Here is a 12,670-nt window from a genome sequence, read left to right on the forward strand (position 1 = left end):
TTTTCCTCTCTTTCTCTGACTCTCCATCTCTCCCAGCAGTGGCTTTTTCTAAGGACTGGCATTTCCTGAAAATATGCTCAGATTCTATGAGATGAAGTTTCACTGTCTCTACCTCCAAGGAGCATTCTGGTTGTGTTGTGTTGTTATGTGTTGTGTTGTTATGTGCTTATGACTCATAGCGACCCTGCTCTATCCTGTGCCAGTCACACTGCCTCTGACACACTCATCCCGATTACCTCAGTCACTGAATCAATCCACCTCACAGAGGGTCTTCCCCTCCTGCGCTGTCCCTCCACCCTCCTAAGCATGATGTCCCTATCCAAGGACCTCTCCTCCTTACAATGTGTCCAAAGTATGTCAGACGAAGCCCCAGAATCCTTGCCTCCAAGGAGCAGCACGGTTTAACCCTCTCAAGGGTGAATCAGTTTGTTTTCTTGGCAGTCCATGGTACATTCAATACTTTTCTCCAGCACCACAGCTCAAAGGCATCAATTCTCCTTCTATCCTCCCTAGTCATTGTCCAACTCTCTGATGTATAACAAGTGATGGCAAAGACCTTAGCCTGTATCAGATGCACCTTAGTCTCCAGAGTGACACCATTGCTCTTTAGTACCCTGGAGAGGTCCCTAACAGCAGACTTTCCCATGGCAATACGTTTTTTTTATTTCCTGGCTACTGGTGCCAAGAGTGTTGACCATGGAGCCAAGCAGACTAAAGTTGCTAACAATCTCAATGTCTTCACCATCCATCCTGATGCTGCCAATTGGTCCAGTGGTGAGAATCTTTGTCGTCTTGACATTGAGCTTCAATCCATACTGAAGGCTGCAGTCCTTGACCCTCTGCAGCAAGCAATTCAGGTCCTCCTCAGTTTCAGCAAGCAGGGTTGTGTCATCTGCATAACACAGATTGTTGATAGATCTTCCACCAATCCTGATGCCACACTTCTCCTCATAGAGCCCAGCCTCTCAGATAATCTGTTGTGCATATAGGTTGAAAAGGTATGGAGATAGGACACATCCCTGATGTACTTCTTTCCCAATTTTGAACCAAGCAGTGTTTCCTTGCTCTGTTCTGATGACTGCCTCTTGGTCCAAGTATAGGTTTAGCATTAGCATGATCAAGTGTTCTGGGAGTGCCATTCTTCTCAGAGTCAACCACAGTTTGTTATGATCCACACAGTCAAACGCCTTTGCATAATCAATGAAACACAGATAGACATTCTTCTGGCATTCCCTGCTTTCAGCTAAGATCCATCTAGCATCAGCTATAATATCCCTAGTACCATGACCCCTTCTAAACCCAGTGTGGACATCTGGCAGTTCTCTGCTGATGTGCTGTTCCAGTCAGTTTTGGATAATTTTCAGTAGAATCTTGCTTGCGTGTGAAATCAATGATATTGTTCCATAGTTTCCACACTCTGGTTGTACTTCTTCCAAAATAGACTTGCTTGTTCTTTTGGAAATCCATGAGATACTCAGTAGTCTTCTCAAACACTGTAATTCAAAGGCACCCTTGCATCTGTCATCTTCATTCATTGCTAAACTTCTAGGTACATAGGTGTACCTTAGTCTTTAAACAGAAATACTTGCTCAGATAAAAATCTGACAAATAGCTCTTTAGCTAAAGAGCTTTTTTACCTAAAAAGCTTTTTGTCAGAGTCCAAGCAGAAATATGCAGGATAGACCCCTGAAAAGACTTATTCTTAATCATATAAAGCTAATTATGTCTTTACAGTTCCACTTGTAATCTTGCTTTATTAAATCCGTACTCTCTTCTAATACTATAACTAGCCATGTTATAGTATGTAGTACTGAAGAGTACTGCACATTCCATGGACTGACAAAAGAACAAACAAATATGTCTTTTGAAAATGCAGCCAGAGTGCTTCTTGGAGGCAAAAATATTTGAGTTTTTGCTAAATATAGATGTGAGGATGGCACAAGATAAGACATGGTTCATATCTGTTGTTCATAGGGTCACCATGGGTCGTACTAAACTCAATAGCACCTAACAACAATAACACTTTCTTCTATGGAGTAGCTCGTAGATTCAGACAACCAGATGAGTGGCTCCTCTGGATTAGCAGGCAACTCCCTACAGACTACATCACTGGAACGTCCTAAATAGAATGAGGAATAGCATATCATTGTTGATACAGATTTTGTTTAAAAGCATTACTACTAGAAAATGTGGTGGTGTTGTAGTTAGGTGCTGCTGAGTCAAATATAATTCATAATGACTCTATGAGAAAAATCTGAATCTTGTTATTCCTGTGGTCTTGTGGGCCTGTTATTTAAGAAGTGGATGCCAATCCTGCTTCCTTGTCTATCTTAATCTGGGAACTCTCCCAAACTTTGTCCACCATGGGTAACCTTTACAGCATTTGACACATCAGTGGCAGAGATTTCACAATCACAGCAACCCCAAGTTATTTCACTACAGCAAACTGACAATGAGGTTGCTGTACCACTTAGAACAATGCTCTCTGCAAATATAATTAACACTAGGCCCAAAAACCACTGATCCAAAAGCCACAGCCCTTGAGGGCCCAAACAACTTTTAAATACAAAGGCCTGCCCACAAGGTCTTGATTGATTTAAACAATAGGCTTCCAGCCCACAGTTGATTGTTAACTAAATCCAAACTGCTAATCAACAACTTTCACTTACTTTGGGCAGTGGCCAGGAGTGATGGTCCTTGGAGAACATCATGCTCAGAAGGGTGGATGGATAGCTCAGGAGAGGAAGATCCCAGATGAGATGGATTGATATAATAACTGGGACAATTGTGGTTGCTTTGTCACAATTAGTGAGACTGGCTCAGGACAGGGAGGGGTTCAGAGCTGCTGTACATAGGTCAATCAATATACATTGCAGGCAACTCAATGGCACATAACAACAATAACATACTATGACAAGTTTGGAAGCAGAAAGTGGCATCCACTTCCTAAATAACATGCCTCCAGAATCTCTATGAACTCTAACAAATGGCAATAGTTGTAGAGGGGCTTCAGGCCTTTTGTTCATTGAGTCACTATGAGTCATGCTCAACTCAAAGGCAATCAACAACAACAACAACAAATCAGCTTACACTTGATTGTTAATGAAATAAAAAATGACCAAACACTTTACACCTGACTTTCAGTTAAATCAAAACAATCTACCCTCCAGAATCCAACTGCTTTATACAGGAGGGTCCAAATTGGAGACTCTTACTGTCTTTTATTGAGAATGCAAAGGGATTCAGCTATGTAGATCATAACAAATTGTGGATAATATTGCAAAGAGTAAGAATTTCAGAACATGTAATTGGGTTAATGTTATGGGCTCATTTAAAGAGCTCCCTTTAAACATCATAGAGCTTAAAATTTGCAACATTTGGAATAATTATACTGCGATGACATGCATTCTTTTTTTTTTAGAATTTTGAAGATTTCTTGAATAATTTCTGAATTACATGCATACTTAACCACTACATCATGTATGTCTTTTCATTTTAAAGATTCCAATCTTTAATAGTCCTGAGTTTGAAGCTAAAGATGAGTCTCTGACTCTTCAGTAATGCTAGAAGGCACTTTACTTGTTCATTTAACACAGGGCTTATAACCAGGGTGAAAAGTATTTTAAAACCACAGGAGATGTCCTAGAGGTCCAGACCAGTAATCTAGGCTGTGTAACTCTGAGATAACTAGTACATAAACTGAGTTCTCTATTTCCCACAAAGACTGAGAACATACTCTAATAATAGTTCTTTCAATGTCGTTTAGACATCTTTCTTGATCATAAGGGAGCACTGATTGCCTAGTGGTTAGAAGCTGTGCAGCAATTCTGCAGGTGTGCAGTCTGAATCCATCAGCTGTTCTGTGGAGATGGATGGGCAGTCTCCTCCCAGGTGATTAACTGCCTCTGAAAACCTGCTAGCTATGGGTCAGTTCTGACTCAGCAGCAGTTCTTGATCATATACAACCTCATTAAATGGTTGAACATTGGTTAATCTCTGGTTATGGTGAGAATATGGGTGTGATGTTTACTGGTCATTGGCTGTGTGTTGATTATATTTGGTCTCCTATTTAAAAACTTATTTGGTCACCAGTATGGGGCTGGAATCCAGGTACTGAGTATCCTCTCTACAGAATTTAGGTATAGTGACTTTATGTTTCTTTCACCTTCTTTTGATGCTTCCTGTAAGACTATTCATAGCAGATTTCTCTATAATAGCCCTATAGTGGAAATAAACCATGAGTCTACTAATAGCTGTATGAATTAATCTAATTGGGGCCATTTCATACAATTAAATATAATTTTGCAATGAAAAGAACAGCAGATGCCTCCAATAAGACAATATAGGTAACCCTAAAAGTATTATGTTGAGGGAAGAAAGCTCTACATGAAATAGTATACACTTTATGATAATATTTCTATCAAATTATATAATAGAAAAACTAATTTAGGGTTCAAAGAGTTCAGTATATCTGCCTATCAAACTATGATACACTGCACTGCCATAATACTAAAACTTATGCTGTAACACTAAAAGTGTTGCAAATACCAGAAGGGTGAGCCATAATATACAGGTTTTAGCAAAGCTTCCAGCCTGTGGGAAGACTATGGAAAAGGGTCTATTAATCCATTTATAAAGATTAGCCACTAGGGAACAAGTTAGAAATTTCCCCAATAGAGCACTGGAAGATAAGCTTCCCAGGTTGGAAAACATCCAAAAAAACCAGTGGCCAAAACAATAAACTTGGACCTACCAACAATCATGCTGATTAGGCAATCAGACAACATTTTCATTGCTATACTCAGGACCACCATGAGCTGAAGCCAACTTGATGGCAATTAACAACAAAAATAGCTTAAGACAGTAACCAATAAACTTAGAATTCTAGGATACAGATACTGGAGAACTTTACACCACAATTTTTTTTAAAAAAATGAAAATAATATTGAGCAGTATTTAAATATAATCTGCTATTATTTTCAAGTTAAATTTCTTTCCCTGAATTATGTCCTAATTCTTCATACCATTTAACTGTATTGGGAATATAGAAAAAGAACTTCTTCTTTCAGCAAGTTCTTTTGACATAACTTGATTTCTTCTTTCCAGAAGGTTCAATTAATGCATCTTCTTTTATATGTTGTTGTCATGTGCCATCAAATCATCTACAACTCATAGCAACCCTATGTACAGTAGCTCTGAACCCTGAATATTATCAGAGCGTTTTGGGGTTTGTTTATTTTGAAAATTATTTTATTTTTACTTTTGGGTTTTCTTTTCATTCACATTGTGTTTCTTACAATCATTCTCATACATTATGTCTTATAAAATTAATGACCATGGATCTGCTATTACCCCATCTTTTCAGATCCCTACCACATCTTTCCTAATTATTTTGCTCTCTCCTTCCACTACCAAACTCTGTGATCCCATGATTTCCTCCTCTCCCCACCCTCAGCTCTTCTGTCCCCTTTTATTCTCACTTTAGGTATCCATACACATCTTACTAGTTATCCTTCTGTTTTTACAATAAGGATCTTATGGAATAATTGTCTTTATGTGCCTGAATTAATTCAGATGCTTGAGGGCAGTGACAATATGGATTGAGGCTCAATGTCAACAAGACAAAGATTCTGACCACTGGATCAATTGGCAGCATCAGGATGGATGGTGAAGAGATTGAGATTGTTAACAACTTGTTACGCATCATAGAGTTGGACAATGACTAGGGAGGCTAGAAGGAGAATTGATGCCTTTGAGCTGTGGTGCCAGAGAAGAGTGTTGAGGGTACCATGGACTGTTAGGAAAACAAACAGATTCATCCTGGTGAGGCTTAAATCAGGATTCTCCTTGAAGGCAAGGATTCTGAGACTTCATCTAAAATACTTTGGACATGTTGTAAGGAGGGACCAGTCCTTGGAGAGGGACATCATGCTTGGGAGGGTGGAGGGACAGCGTAAGAGAGGAAGGTCCTCTATGAGGTGGATTAATTCAGTGACTGGGGTAATTGGGATGCGTGTGTTGGAGACAGTGAGAATGGCACAAGACAGAGCAGAGTTTAGGGCTGTTGTGATCGCAAGGAGTTGCAAGCGACTTGACGGCACATAACAACAACAACAACAACAACAAATTTTTTACTATCTCTAAACCCTCTGTAAGTGGGTTGCATTTCTCTACACTAAAACCATGATGGTAGTTGTTGTTGTTGTTGTTATGTAATGTTGAGTCACCTATGACTCATAGTGACCCTATGTACAACAGCCCTAAACCCTGCTCTATCCTGTGCCAATCTTATTGTCTCTGACATACCCACCTCCATTAGCCCAGTCACTGAATCAATCCATCTATCTCATTGAGGGTATTCCTCTCTTTCGCTGTCCATCTACCCTCCCAAGCATGATGTCCCTCTCCAAGGACTGGTCCCTCCTTACAACATGTCCAAAGTATGTCTGACGAAGTTTCAAATTCTTGCCTCTAAAGGAGAAGCCTGGTTTCACCCTCTCTAGGAAGCAACTGTTCATTCTCTTAGTAGTCCATGGTATATTCTATACTCTTCTCCAACACCACAGCTCAAAGACATCAATTCTCCTTCCATCCTCCCTAGTCATTGTCCAGCTCTCTGATGCATAGTAAGTGATTGCGAAGACCATGGTCTGTATCAGGTGCGCCTTAGTCTCCAGATTGACGTCATTGCTCTTCAGTACTATGCAAAGGTCTCTGACACCAGACTTTCCCAACACAATACATCTCTAATTTCCTGCCTGCTGGTGCCAAGAGTGTTGAAATATTCTATCTTCTATCCTTAGACTTCCCATCTTCTCTGATTTGGTAAGGACCATGAAATTAGTTCTACTGAAAGAGTATTAACAGAACTATAGGGTGCCACTGAGTATGGAAGCAAGTTTTCCATACTTTCTTTTTCCCTGACACCAAAAATACCAAGCTAAAACTGAGGATTCCATTTTCCTGAGTCATTGTAGGGTAGAGTGGTGTCCTAAAAGGTGAAGCAATTTGCAATGAACTTTATGTAATAAGATACAAACCTTTATAATATTAAGCCACTCACATTTCTGTGCTCATTTCTGAAACATGCTGTTATTCATTGCTATGAAATAAGAACCAACTCATTGCTGAATCTCTAGTGGATTTTCTGAGACTGTAAATTGCATGGAAGAAGACTGCCCATTTTTCTCCCTCAGAGTAGCTGGTGGATTCTAACATTCTACCTTTGGGTTGACAGTGCAACTCCTTATCCACTAGGCTACCACTTTGTTTATTTCTGAAACAAAGGGAAATAGATTTGTCAAGTTTACTAGTTATTGTTCAAATTCATGCTTTGTATGTTTATCTATGACAAACTCCAAATTATAGTCTTATTTGCTCTAGCATGTTGATTAAAAATTCTCAGCTGAGGTGAGAGTTCAGGTTCTAGCACTTATAAGTTGTGTGACTTTGAGAATTACACTAGGCATTCATTTGTATATCTGAAAAAAAATGGTTATTGATCTTGTTTGCTTCATAAAGTTGTTTTGATGATTAAATTAGTTAATTCATATAAATAATTATGAGCACACAGTAAGCACATATATTAGTTTAGACATTTTAATATAAAGTGTGATCATAAGTTTCTGAAAAAAATTTAATCAAGAGTTATTATTAAGATTTTATTTTCATTGTACTTTAATTAAGGTAATTAAGGAATGGTAATGACTGTAAGGTCAACATTGATGATTATTGCACTGAAAATGGTGAAAGTTCTAGAGGAACTAATGAGGATGGCTAGGATTGCAATGGTGGTGAATTATGGACCTATGTAATAGTGAACAGATTTTAAAATCAAGATCTGAATGTTAAATATTGCTCAGAAAGCCATTTACAATATGAGGTCAATTTCAATTAGCTCTGTTTTCTAACTTTAATTTTAGTAGTATGTAATCTTTACACAATTATAATAAACAGAATGAAACATATTCACATACTTTGGGCATGTTGCTAGGAAATTCTATTCTCTGGAGAGTGGCATCATGCTTAGAAAGGTGGAGGGTCAACGAAAGGGAAAAAGACCTCCAATGAGATGGATTGACAGTGACTGAAGCAATAGGTTCAAGTGTATCAGAGCTGATGAAGGTGCCACAGATTTGTTGTTCATAGTTTCACTGAGTCGTACTCCACTTAACACACTTAACAACAAATTCAACAAATCTTTTCCCATAATACTTTAAGAAATGATATAATAACATTTATATCTTTAATATATTGGCCTCTGAACTTTTGGCAGCATTAATCAATGGAAGAAAATGTGTTCGTTTTCTGGCTTAGAACAACAGCCGCAGTTGTCTCATTCTTTTCCAAGAAGGATATAGCAATAGGAGTTTTAGAGTCTTAATAAAAATTCAGGAAAACTGTGGTTTCTTACTGGCATTGATTTAGCATTGGCAGGTAGAATTATCCTGTCAACATCCAGAAGCCAATTTCTTCTGAGAAGGTGACAGAACTGAGGTATAGAAATAACGGGTGCCTGTCACAGCATCAGGTATTAGGTAAAGGACAAATCAAAGCCATCAACTATTATTTTTAAGACTTAATGATGAAAATTCAAAGGCCAAGAATGTAAGAAACATATTGTGTGTGGGAGGTAGAGAGAATTAAGATTGCTTATGGAAAGAAACATCATACCTTGGAGAAGACAACCATATGAAAATTCCATTTGAATAAGCCACAGTGGAACTGTCGAGCTGAAAAATAGTGAACACAACTGGAGTATTTTATGAGGGGATTAGGTAAATGTTTTTCTGACTATCAAACAGGAGCATGAGTTTCATTTTCTTCCTCTTCAGAAATGTTTCTGTAAACAGGATTTCTACTTTCAAGTTTTCAAAATAATTAGCCAACAGTGCAGGGCTGAAAACCACATTCTTGTAATGCAGGTAAATACATATCAAGTGGAAGAACAACAGTGCCTGCAACAGGGGGGCAATAACTTCCTTTTTGATTACAGTAGACTTAACAGTTTTCATGAAGGGGAATTTTAAAGGTCTGTCTCTTCTTGTTCTTCAAGGAAAATCACAAAGTAATTGATTCTTTGATGGAGACATTATAAGCTGTTGACACTAATCACTTTCTTTTATAAGTGAGGAAAACAAAACCTTTAAAGCATAAGCAATATTCAACAAATCAAATTACCCATTCTAATAGGAAACTCCACTAAAAATAGCTTTTTAAAGTGATGCAAAGCAAAGATGAAATTTTGAGAAATAATATCAACTGACCTAAGCTGTGTTATTTTTTATACTGAACAATGAACAAGACCAAAGGGAAATGGATGTCTTTGAATTATGATGTTGGCAAAAAATAATTACTGCATCATGGATTGCCAGGACAAACAAAACATTACATCTACAATACTCTTTAGAAGGAAGAACGGTGAGACTTCTTATGAACTGATGCCTTTGAGTTGGAGAAGAGTACTGGACATCCCTAGACTGCCAAAAGAACAAACAAATACGTCTTAAAGATTAAAAGAGGATGCTCCTCAGGATAGTGAAACTTTGTCTCACATAATTTTGGTACATTGTTAGGTGGAGTCGATCTTTAGAAAAGGGCATCATGCTTGGAAAGGTAGAGGGTCAGCAAGGGAGAAAAACACTCTCAAGGAGATGGTTTGACATTGGGCATTTGGACAGAGTTCTCTTCAATTTGTTCATAGAGTTGCTATGAGTCGTAGCTGGTTCAATGGCACCTAAAAACAACGTTGTGTATGTTATCAGGAGAGTCTAGTCACTAGACAGAAGGACATCATACTTGGTAAAGTAAATGCTCTGCAATTTAAGAAAAAAAATAAAGGAGTAAAACTCTTAATGAAATAGGTTGATACAATGACTAAAACAACAGGGCTCAAACATAGCAATAATTGTCAGGATGGTGCAAAACCAGATAGTGCTGTACATAGAGTCATTATTACTCAGAACCAACTTGATTGCACCCATCAATAATAAAGCACAAACAATGAATGGTTTTTGGTGACAGAATCAGTACTAGTACATTTTCCTGATATTTTCTAATGTTAATGTTACTGGAAAAATAATTTTTAGGGCATATCTGAAAGCAAACAGTTGGTCTAGGTTCTTTAAGTTTGGTTATAAACCCAGGTAAGATATTTACATCACTTGTTGTTGTTATGTGCAGAGTCATCTGTGAATCATAGAAACCCTATGTACAATAGCCCAAACCCTGCTCTGTCCTGTGCCAATCTCACTGTCTCCAACACACTTACCCCATTACCCTAGTCACTGAATCAATCCACCTCATAGAGGGTCTTGTGATTATTTTAATCTTCACTTATAAATGCAATTTTGGTATTATATAGTATCTGAAAAGCAAGGGGCATTGTCATTCGGGTCTCCCTAAAAATGGTTATATGTTTGACCTCTAATCAAAAGATTAGTGGATCAAGCCCATCAAGATGTGCCTTGGAGCAAAATCTAGAAATCCTCTAAGAGGCTTCTAAAAACCCCAGACATGGAAACTCTAAGGAGTGCAAAATGATAGCTGTAAAAACATATAAGAAATAGAGAAAAAGAGGTAAGAGAAGGGAGACAGCAAGAGAAAAGCTTGCATTCAGGTGAAAAATGTTCTGCGCACAATTTCTCACTTGAGAAAGTTGAACAATCAACACCCTTGAATGTCGCCTGACACTGTAATGTACACAAGACAAACGGAAATGTCAAATTTTAAACAAATATTGGCCCTTTAGATTGCTTCACAGAAGCTGATTGGAACTGATCAGTATAGCTGCAGCCTTGGAAAAGGTGAAATCCTGGGCATTTTGCCCATTTGCTAGAGTTCATAAAACGAAGGTATATCTAAATATAAATTTTACAAACTTTTTAACCAGAGCTCTTAAATTCGTCCCAAAGATCTAATACCATTCTAGAACACAGAATGGCTCGACTGCAGCCTTTCACAATTGCTCAATAATTTGTTCTTCTGCAATAAAAAGGAAAAAACCAAGAAACTAAGCAAGAAAGCAACCTACCCACCTCCATACCTGCCCCTGCTCCCCACCCTTCCCACAGTTAAGCTTTCTGACCTCACATGAGAAATGGACTTGAAATGCGTGAAAAAATACCTGCCTTGAATACATTTCTATACAGATTTTCTAAAGGCTACCAGGAAAGTATATTATATTGTCCTAAGGGAAGGGAGATACTGCTCTAGGGCCAAAGGCTTTCCAGATTGTTACAGTACAGAACCCGCGAGACTGAAGACATCTGAAATGTTCCCAACGTGCACTAGCCCCATTAATTCCAACTGTCCATTGTACAAGAGGTACGATGAAATGCATAAACATCAGGGGAAGTAGTGATAGCAACTGAATATCAATTGTATAAATCACGAGCCTGACCTAGAAGCTGAAGATGAAAGGAAGAATATATCAAATAATTTTATATTTAAAAATCTTTCTTAGAAAGTAATGCAAAAAGAAATCCTGCATTGTCTAAGTAGAACAGCACTTCCCACTTAAATCCCATAGTAAGTAATTCCCAGAAAAGTCCACCAGAACTTTATTCATTGCATAATGTTGATTTGAACAATAATAATTCCTAGTTGGCAATAATGTCCCTGATGTTATATTACATGTTGAAATGCTATGGAGTTAAGAAACTACAGCCTTATTGGAGGAAAAAATCAGAAGATAAATGAGATATATAAAAGAATTAGTAATGACAATGTCAGAGACAAAATCTGGGTGCGAATAATTGGTTTAAATGATTCCAGGAAACATTACAAGAGTGTTAGAAAGATAAGGAAGGGAGGAATACAGTTGAGTCACTGAGCAAATCATCGCTCCAAGTAACCCTCCTAGAGACCCTCTGACAGACTATATGAAAGGTACCTGAAGATTATCCATTGAGGGGGAAAAGAAGCATTGTTTTTCTCAACTCCTATTGCCTATATGGAGCTCTGGTGGCCTAATGTTAAGAGGTTTAGCTGTAATACCAAAGGCATGTGGTTCAAATCCACCAGCTGCTCTATGGAGAAAGATGAGCAACCTCCTCCTATGTGATGAAATGCCTTTGAAAACCTGTGGGAGGGTCAGCTATGGGTCATTTCTAACTCAATAGTGTGTTACCACCACAACAACATTAGTTATATAAGCTCTACTGGCCTAATGGTAAGAAATTGTGCAACAATCTCAAATCTACCAGTTGTTTCACAGGAGAAAGATGAACAATCTCCTCCTGTGTGACTTACTCTCTTAAAACCTGCTGGAGGGTCAGCTATGCGTTGGTTTTGACTCAAAGATATACAACAAAAACAACATTGCCTTTATAATGAAGGAAACTCCTAAAATATTAATTCTCTATCAATTCCAACCTACCTTATGTGCACAAGTCTGAGATGTTCCCAACTGAGAGAATATTCTCAGGCAGAGAGATGAAGGAAACACCATCAGTATGTAGGAGCTCTCTGCTGCTAGGGGTAGCTGTAGAGCACTAACATAGTCTGTTGCAGAGTAAAAATATAGATCTGTGATTTCTCTCTCTTTGTATCTATCTGCAAAATTCTACTGAAGATTATCCAAAAATGACTGGAACAACACATCAGCAGAGAACTTCCAGAAGTCCAGGCTGGGTTTAGAAGGGGTCATGGTACTAGGGATATTGTAGCT

The sequence above is a fragment of the Elephantulus edwardii genome, unplaced genomic scaffold (genome assembly GCF_000299155.1).
Source record: "Elephantulus edwardii isolate Elephantulus edwardi_28Jun2011 unplaced genomic scaffold, EleEdw1.0 scaffold00230, whole genome shotgun sequence".
In the NCBI taxonomy this organism is placed as follows: Eukaryota; Metazoa; Chordata; class Mammalia; order Macroscelidea; family Macroscelididae; genus Elephantulus; species Elephantulus edwardii.